Source organism: Rhagoletis pomonella, unplaced genomic scaffold (assembly GCF_013731165.1).
Source record: "Rhagoletis pomonella isolate Grant_MI unplaced genomic scaffold, Rhpom_1.0 Rhpom_scaffold_02039, whole genome shotgun sequence".
NCBI lineage: Eukaryota > Metazoa > Arthropoda > Insecta > Diptera > Tephritidae > Rhagoletis > Rhagoletis pomonella.
The window spans coordinates 25818-34463 of record NW_023460593.1 but is presented as its reverse complement, the minus strand read 5'-3'; positions in this window follow the sequence as shown (position 1 = coordinate 34463).

The window sequence follows — 8646 nt, the reverse complement described above, 5'->3', positions numbered from 1 at the left end:
AAGCTCTTAGAAAGTATGAAAAAATGTTCACATGCTCAAAGAAATGCAACAACAGTTAAAATTCACTTGAAAACAACAGAAAAAAATAAATGTGAAGGCTATTTTTCTAGCCCCACCACTGGCTCCTACATATTGAATGAACAAAAACTTAATTATAACCCCAAACAAAAGACGTGCTTCCTAAAGGCAAATAATATGTACTTGTACATATTTGAATTGTATAACAATTTGCTCAACTTATGTATATGTAAAAAAAAAATTACTAAGACAAAACGATATATTTTAAAACATAAAATTTGCCCAAATGAAAAGGGTATGTAAGAAATACATATGTATATGCGTATATACAAATTTAATTTAAGTTAAAGTCCTGTTTTAAGACCCCTTAGGTATATAAATATATATATATATATATATGTATGTATATGAATATGCATAAGTTTAAAATGTGAAATCAACGCTCAAAACAAAAACAACAATGCACAAATTACGAATTGTGCTTTTTAAAAAATATTTGTATTATTGGTAGAACACATACGAATATGTGTGAGTATGCGCGCATACAAAAAAAAATTAAATTTATGTTGTTTTTATTTTTAGTAAATTTAGTTTTTGTTTATGCGCGCGCTCAAGCCTATTTTCGTTTTCGCTTCTTTTGTACTTCTTTGAAGAAGTAGTCGATTGTAGTAAAAATAGTAATATTAGCTTGTGTGAAACTCAAAAATATTCCTTAATATAATAAAGTAAGAAACGATAGTTAAAACGATAAAATTAAAAAATTAAAGGCACTTTACACAAAAAAGTTTTAATTCTAAAAAAAATACTTAAAAAAAATTTAAGTTAAACTTGAAAAGTTGTTAAAAGAAATATACGAGTGAGTACGAGTATGATTCACAATGAGTAACATGAAATGTACTTATATATTTTGCTCAGTATTATAATGTTAATGGTTAAGTGATGCTTCTTTTTTTTTTTTTTGAACAAACTTATTCTACGCTATCACTCTCGCTGTGTAGTACACTCTTTATGTTTCTCAAAGCACTTTTACAACAAAGGTTCTTCTAATTTAATTTATAGCTGAATTTTTACCTAAAACCTTTTTTGTTTGTCAGCCATAAATCAGCTGCTCGTACTATTTTTACTACACTCCTTCTGTTCTTCTAAGATCTTGCACAGCCTTCTCATTTTCCAATCCCTTTAAATTATTTCTAAACCTCTATTTACGTCGTAATTAATATTTTTATGCTCATTAATTTGTATCTTTCGCTTTTCTTTTGTTTTTTACATACTTACATTTGTATGTATGTATGCATGTTATTACTATGAACATATCCTGCATTTTTATAGTCCTTTAAGTAGTTCTATTACATCCCTTCACTACCTTCCTATACTTATAAAAAACGAACACACACTATGTATTATTTGAAAAAATTTGTGTATGAAAAATTCTACATAAATACATCCCTGCATATAAAAGCAAAACAAAAATATATATAGAAAAGGAAAGTGTAAAAAATTGGAGGAAATCTGGCGTTGTAATCTGGAGTTTGTAATACCATTGGAATATATATATACTACTATATCGTATTAAACAGTGTATGCGCATGTACATACATATGTATGCATGTGTATCTATGAATATATACATATGTATGTACAAGGTGCGCATATGAAGATATATTTTAGAGTACATAGTTACAAAAGGAAGCTGAAGTGGTTAATGCAATTGTATTGAATAAACAAAAATGTTAAGAAAAACAAAACGATTGAAATAAGCAAATTCGATTGTGCAGTTTGCAATCTGGTAGTATAAAAATTACGTAATATTACAAATTAAATAAATATAATTTTACGAAATAATAAATATATTTGTTGTTTTAGTTTAAAGAAATCCAATGCGAATTTTTATTTAACGGGAATTCTTGTGGTAATTGAAGTTTTTTTTCATGTAAATTCAGAAATTTTTGTGCTACAAATCTCCTCTGATACCGCCTCGGATTAGTCCTTGTCGCCCAATTCGGGATCTGGGTATATTTCCTCCGATTCCCCCAGCCCGCTCGTGGTGTCGGCAGGACGGGATCTATGAACGAATAACTCAGCAGGTCCTCTCGAGCGTTCTGGCGATGCGCATTAGCAACCCAGGCCACCGAGCAATTTTCCTCTTATATGGCGTTCAGATGAACTTAATTCTACCTTCTTCCGCTCGACTGGGATGCACATCGAGAATATTCTTACATACCCTACACAAGCCATTAGAATAATCTTCCATTCTTCATCAAAGTCAAGGATGTAGGCTGTGGGGAAATAGCGAAAAATCTTTGGCGATGTTTTCCGAGGATCGCAGCAGTAACGCTGATCTGAGCCTAGGAGGCGACGTGTTCGGTTGTTTAGGCTTTTTCGAAGTCGCTAATGCCGTGACCGATATTTAGATAGTTAAAATTTTATTGTCGTGACTAGCAACAGACATTTCACCTATTTGGAGATCAGGAGGTATTTGAAGGGTACAGGTTTGATGTAAGTATGAGAGTCTAGCAACCTGTGTAACTTATCGGTAGCCCATGGTGGTACGCTTCATTCGCATGCTGCTTTTTCTCGACCGCCCTAATGAACACGTAATTGACCTCTTAGCAAGCAAAATTTTTTAAATCAAATGTGTTCCCATTTTTTGTTAACGTTTGCACTTTATCCCCTTTTTGTGATGACCTGTCAGTGCTATTCATATTTTACTTTATATACTTTAGTTAATTTTTGTACTTTATTCGTCGAAAATGCAGCCGGCCTTATATACGAGCCTCAAATAAATCGCGTCTTGGGAGAAAAGGCAGAAAAATTACTTTTTCTGAAATGTAATATGCCCCTTTTGATCTTTGGCTACTAGGTTAAAACACTGTATAGGTTAAACGCTTCAAATGACCTCGAACCTGACGTGATGGCTGCTAACAGACCCCGGATTCGCATTTAGCACGTCGAATAACATAAGGATATGTAGGTTTGGTTCAATATGCAGAAACTTTTTTTTTTGTAAACCTGTGTAATTTATAAAACGATGACTTAAGTCGCTTATAGGTTTTTTAACGCTATTCCTAAAATTCGCATTCGCGAGTGTGAAAAATATGACATTCGAAACATCCCTAGTATGTATATAAAAATAAATTGTGATTTGTGCGGATGCTCAGAACTTGAAAAAGACTGGATCATATTGGATACCCGAAGATTTAGAAAAAATAAAATTTAGAGGGTTGCCACCCGTTTAAAATTTTCGTATAAGTAAATTGATATAATAAATAAATATTACAATATCGGCTTTCTTTAGACGCTTAGAGTCAAAAATATTTTTAGGAGGGTTGCCACCTGTTTGAAAATATTCATTTAAATAAATTGTATATTACAATATGGGTGTCAAACTAAAGCGGTTTAAGAAAGCCTACTAATGAAAAACTGTGTGAGGAGGGTCGCCACCTATTTGAAAAGTTTAATCAAACTAAAAAGATAAGTTAAATATTACAAAATGGGTATCAAACTAAGGAGGTTTAAGAAAGTTTACTATATGGATATGAAATGAAACGTATTTGAAAACTCTTTGAACAAGAAATATTTTCACCTATTTAAGGAGGGAAAACTAAAAATTAAATATTACAAGGTTGGCACCAAACGAAAAGTATTTGAGATATCTTTACTAGGCATTTTTTTTTTAATTGCCACCTTACCAAAAGCAGAACTTAATGTTCGAAAGAATTTAACGAAGTGTTTTAAATCACTTTGACAAAGAAATGTTTCAAATGTGTTGCCACTTAATTTATTAATTAAAATGTATACTGACGGTTTTTAGTACTAGAGTTGAAATATAAATTATGAAATGTTTAAGCAACGAAAAATATTAATAAAAAATTAACTTAATATACAAATGTAAAAATAATAAATCAATTATAACATCAGATGAGGCCTGTTTAAAAAATCTTTGATGAAAACTTAACATTGTCACCAATTTTTATTGAATAATATATTTTTAATTGTTCTGTATGTATACTTATTTCTCAAAGGAATTTTTGTGTTACCATATTAAATCTCCTTTAATGTGTTATCAAATTCAATGATTGAGACCTCATTTTGAAGGCAAAAAAGTAAAAATACAGATGTGGGCCGCCTTTTGCTCTTATTTATAGATACATATGTGGGGTATTCACAACGGTGACGTAAGTGTGGTATTGTTGTTTGTCGTAGACTTTAAACGCCTAAAAAATATATTAAGGGGGTTCGCAAAGTACCATCGATGTCATATTATGAAATTTCGCAGTACTAAAAAATAGTTGGTTGTGGTTTCAAGTTCTCTAAACATTTATTTAAGCTTTTTCGTATCGTTGTAAAGGCGATTAACCCCCTTTCTTCTGATATGCATATTTGTATACTTCCTGAATAAAGATTTGAGAAAAAACAGTTAAAAGGAAAAAAATAACTTTTTTATCAAAAAATATTTTAAACAAAAAAAATACTCACCAATTTTTAAAAAATTGGCATCGCTGTTAAGGTGATTAAACGTCACAGTCTTCTGATGACCATTCTGAGCAGAAATCGTGTACTTTCGGTATCTACCTGTCTTTAACGCTTTAAACTTTTACTTTTTTAATTAGAAATTCTACAGTTGTGAATTATAACCAAAAATTTTAGTATCATGGTCACACCTGCCACAATGGAATTACCCAGTTGCCGGATATGAAAAAGATATGATGCAATATTGATCAACAATACAAAATAAGAAAATTTGGCGCTTGCATATATTTTGCGGTTATGTTTCGATTGCTGCGAAGGTAAATCAAATTCTTCGACATTGAACTTTCATTATGCCACCGCTCGCCTCAGGCAATCGCAATTCACAAGGATTGGCAATTAGCCATGCGATTGGGCCCTCACCAAAGCGTCCAAGTTAACGAGCAGCTTTGAGTGTCACTGAAAATCGTGAACGTGAATTAATGGTGAAAATGTTGGACCACAATGTTTTAGTAAAAAATTGTATTTTGCGGGACGAAGTTCGCCGGGTCTGCTAGTACTTATGTACATACATACATATCTATGTTAAAAAAATTATGAAAATAATATTTAATTTGCTTCTTTAATAAATTTTAAGCAACAAAATTCTTTAGAATTTGCCAATTTGTTTATTTGCTTAAACTGCAACCAGCTGTCTTTAATCAGCTTGTCTTTTGCAAATTTGCATCTTATCGGACGAATCTATAATATGAACTTACTTTTTATACTCAATATTTTTGGCGTTATTTCAAGAAGGGTGCTGAATTAAATATTACTTTGCCTTATACCAGTGTTCTTTTGTAGCAGAAAAAAATTTAAATTTGTTAACGGCATTTTTTTTTTTACTTTTTGTTTTTTAGACATTGATAGTCCAAAACAAATTCGGCTGGTTTTCACAAGCCGTATGAAATACATACACATGAGCGAAAAGCGAAAAATTAACGATTTCGGACGAAAATTAGATTCATGAAGGCTGAAGATTTTAAGATTTTAACGTTTTTTTTGTTTTTTTTTTTTGTTGGAACTTGTCATCATTTATTCTTGACTTTCGGACATTTATCGTGTTCTATTCCGAGCTTTTTCCAGACTCTACTGTACTTCATTTAACATTTACAAAAGTAATCCATTTACTCGATACGGACCGTATCGTAGTATTTGGAGAGAAGTATCGAATAAAGAAGCGACAATTCGAATAGGAAAGTCTTATAAATAAAGTACTTAATCGCGGTTTCTCCGAAGAGTTCAGATATAAAAGGCAATTAGAGAACTCTGAGTTGTTTCTGTATAAAAAAAGACCAACATAAACATTATCTGCCATTCAAAAACTTAAGATCACACATTACAAACTGCTGGACAGGTTCGGCCAAAAACTAAGCAAAATGTGGGAATGCCAAATATTTATTTGTTATGGGTCCCCATTGCATTTTTTTTTGGGTTTTTGTGGGACCTATAAAAAAAAATTATATTAAAAAATGGTTAAATAAACAATTGGGCATTTTTATTGGAAGTCTCCTGAGTTTTCGGATCTTTACTGTTTGCTTGTAAGGTGGTACGATCTAATGTACATACATATGTATGTGCATATATAAATACATACTTATGTATATCCAAATCCACCCCATATATATTAGATATTCTAATTTTATGTATTTTTTCTCTGAAAAATCATATTATGGGAAAATAAATTTAAAATTATTCTTACTAATATTATAAATTCGAAAGAGAGTTTGTTTGTTTGCAACGCTTTCAGGCTTCAACCACCCAAACAATCATTATGACATTTTGTACACTTAAAACATAGGGTAGCTTTAACCTCGATTAGACAAGGGGGCGTGGCACCTCACGTATAAACAGAATCTTCCATACTGCATATCTCTGGAAGTATTTATGGTACAGGACTTGAACTTGGGATGGAAATCTATAAATACAATAAAATCTATAAATACAATAAAATGGCGCAGACCCATGTCTGTACATTATAGATATTAAAGAAAAATTAATAAGGGTGGATTTATTCACAAATTTTTTAAATTTCTGTCTGTCGGTTTGTACGCACATCACATAAAAGCTAATGCATAGAAGTGAATGCAGTTTTCACCAACCTATTGCTAGAGGTATAACTCAAAATATAAAAAAATAGAGAGTAGCCACCTCTTTGGAAATTTCAGCTTAAGTAATTTGATAAGAGAAAGTAAATATTGCAATAAAGTTGTCAAAAGGAAGAGGTTTAAGAATACTTTTAGCCGAAAATATTAACTCCGATGACGACATTAATATTTCAATAATAATTCACTGGAGCCTTCATTTTTCACTTAAATTGATTAAAGGAAAGCTAATAAAATTTGCAAGAAACCAGTTGAGCCCGATTTTTGTTTTTTTTTTAATTAAATTTTTTAGTGCAAAGTGCAGAAAAAATAGCAATTTTGAGGAAAATCGATTCTCCTGTTCCAGTTAATAAATGTTACATAATAAAAACTATTTGAAAACAAATGTGCAATTTTTTGTTTACTGCCTTAAACTAACCGTGCATTCAAAATTTAAAAATCTATGCAGCCACACCACTGTGGGGTGACAATCCCCTTTTTCAAAACTTCGCAACAGTCCTATATGGACCTCGGAAGACAATTTAATTATTGAAATATCTAATTTCTTGAATTTAAAAAAATATCGCTCTATAAGAAATAGGCGTGAGAACAGCGATTGTATTTTTATGAGAAACTGTTTTTCATGGCAGAACACACTCGGCGGTTTGCCATTGCCTGCCGAAGGGCGACCGCTATTAGATACAACTTTTTTATGTTTTATTTGTTTGATGTTAGTCGAAGGCTTGGCTCGAACCCAGGCCCTGTGGAATGCTAGCGCGCACTGCTAACCACTAGCTCATAGCGGCCGCCAATAGGAATACTATAAAAAATTACTTAATAGCAGAGAACATAATTCGGCGCCACCCTGTAGCATCTGTCCACGGATCGAAAACCATACGAAATAAAATTACGTGATACGTCAGTCGTTCAAGCTGAATGGGATAAAGAGTACGTTCACGTATGTCATAATCCGAAAAGTGTGCTTCTACGTGACGAGTAATACGATATCGTATGTGGCGATTAGAGCCCAGGTTAGGCAGACTTGCGAGTCAATTCAGCAATATCATTTATACATTCACATTGGCATCATTTGAATTCGCATGTCAAAAATTATGCGAGTCATTCACATATGCGAATAATAATTGATTGGCGCTTACACATATTTTAGTGTTTGGCCGAGCTTTTCCTCTGATTTGTGGCGTGTGCCTTAATATTGATACACAAAGAGAAGGGGCCTACAGTTTTACGCCGACACCTAACGGCGGTTGTATTTTTATGTGAAGCCGTTTCTCATGGCTTATATTAGCTTGGGATGTAACTATGTAATATTGATGCGCCTAAAAGATGCAGTACAAATGCAAATTATAAAAGCGAGTGTTTAGTATTTTAAACTATATATTTTTTTGCGATGTTGCCTTCAACCGGGCTTGAACTCAGGCCCTGCAGAGTGGTTGCGCGAACTGCCACCCACCCACTGCGTCCCGCCCACCATATTTTTACAGATCTTCCCGATACCGTACATCCCGGCCAATTTTAAATCAGTACCGTAGGTCCCGCTATCCCGCTCCCATCTCTAATCCCTAGTACGTATGTACATATGTAAATATGTATGTATGTAATATTACGAAATTAAATTGAAAGATATTCAGATAGCTTTTATTTATTTTTGATAAAATTTAAACCTTAATTAACTTTTTTTTTAATTTTTATACATAAATACATACACTGCCGGCAAAAAGTATTGGCACAACTCATTTTTTACGATATATCCAACAATTTTTATTGCAATATTTTTCCGAAAATTTTGTATAAAAATATGGTTAATTCCACAACAAAAAACATAAAAATGTAATTTCTAAACTTTGTGCAAAACTCGCGAAAATTCAGCAAATTTTTATGCAAATTTTCAACTTTTCAATCAGATTTTTTTTAATTTTTTGAGTATGCAGATTTGTAGCCCATTAAGTTCTAGTATAAAAATTAAAATTCGGAGTGAGTCAAAAATCACATTGATATTTAAGTATTTTTGTTTTGTTGA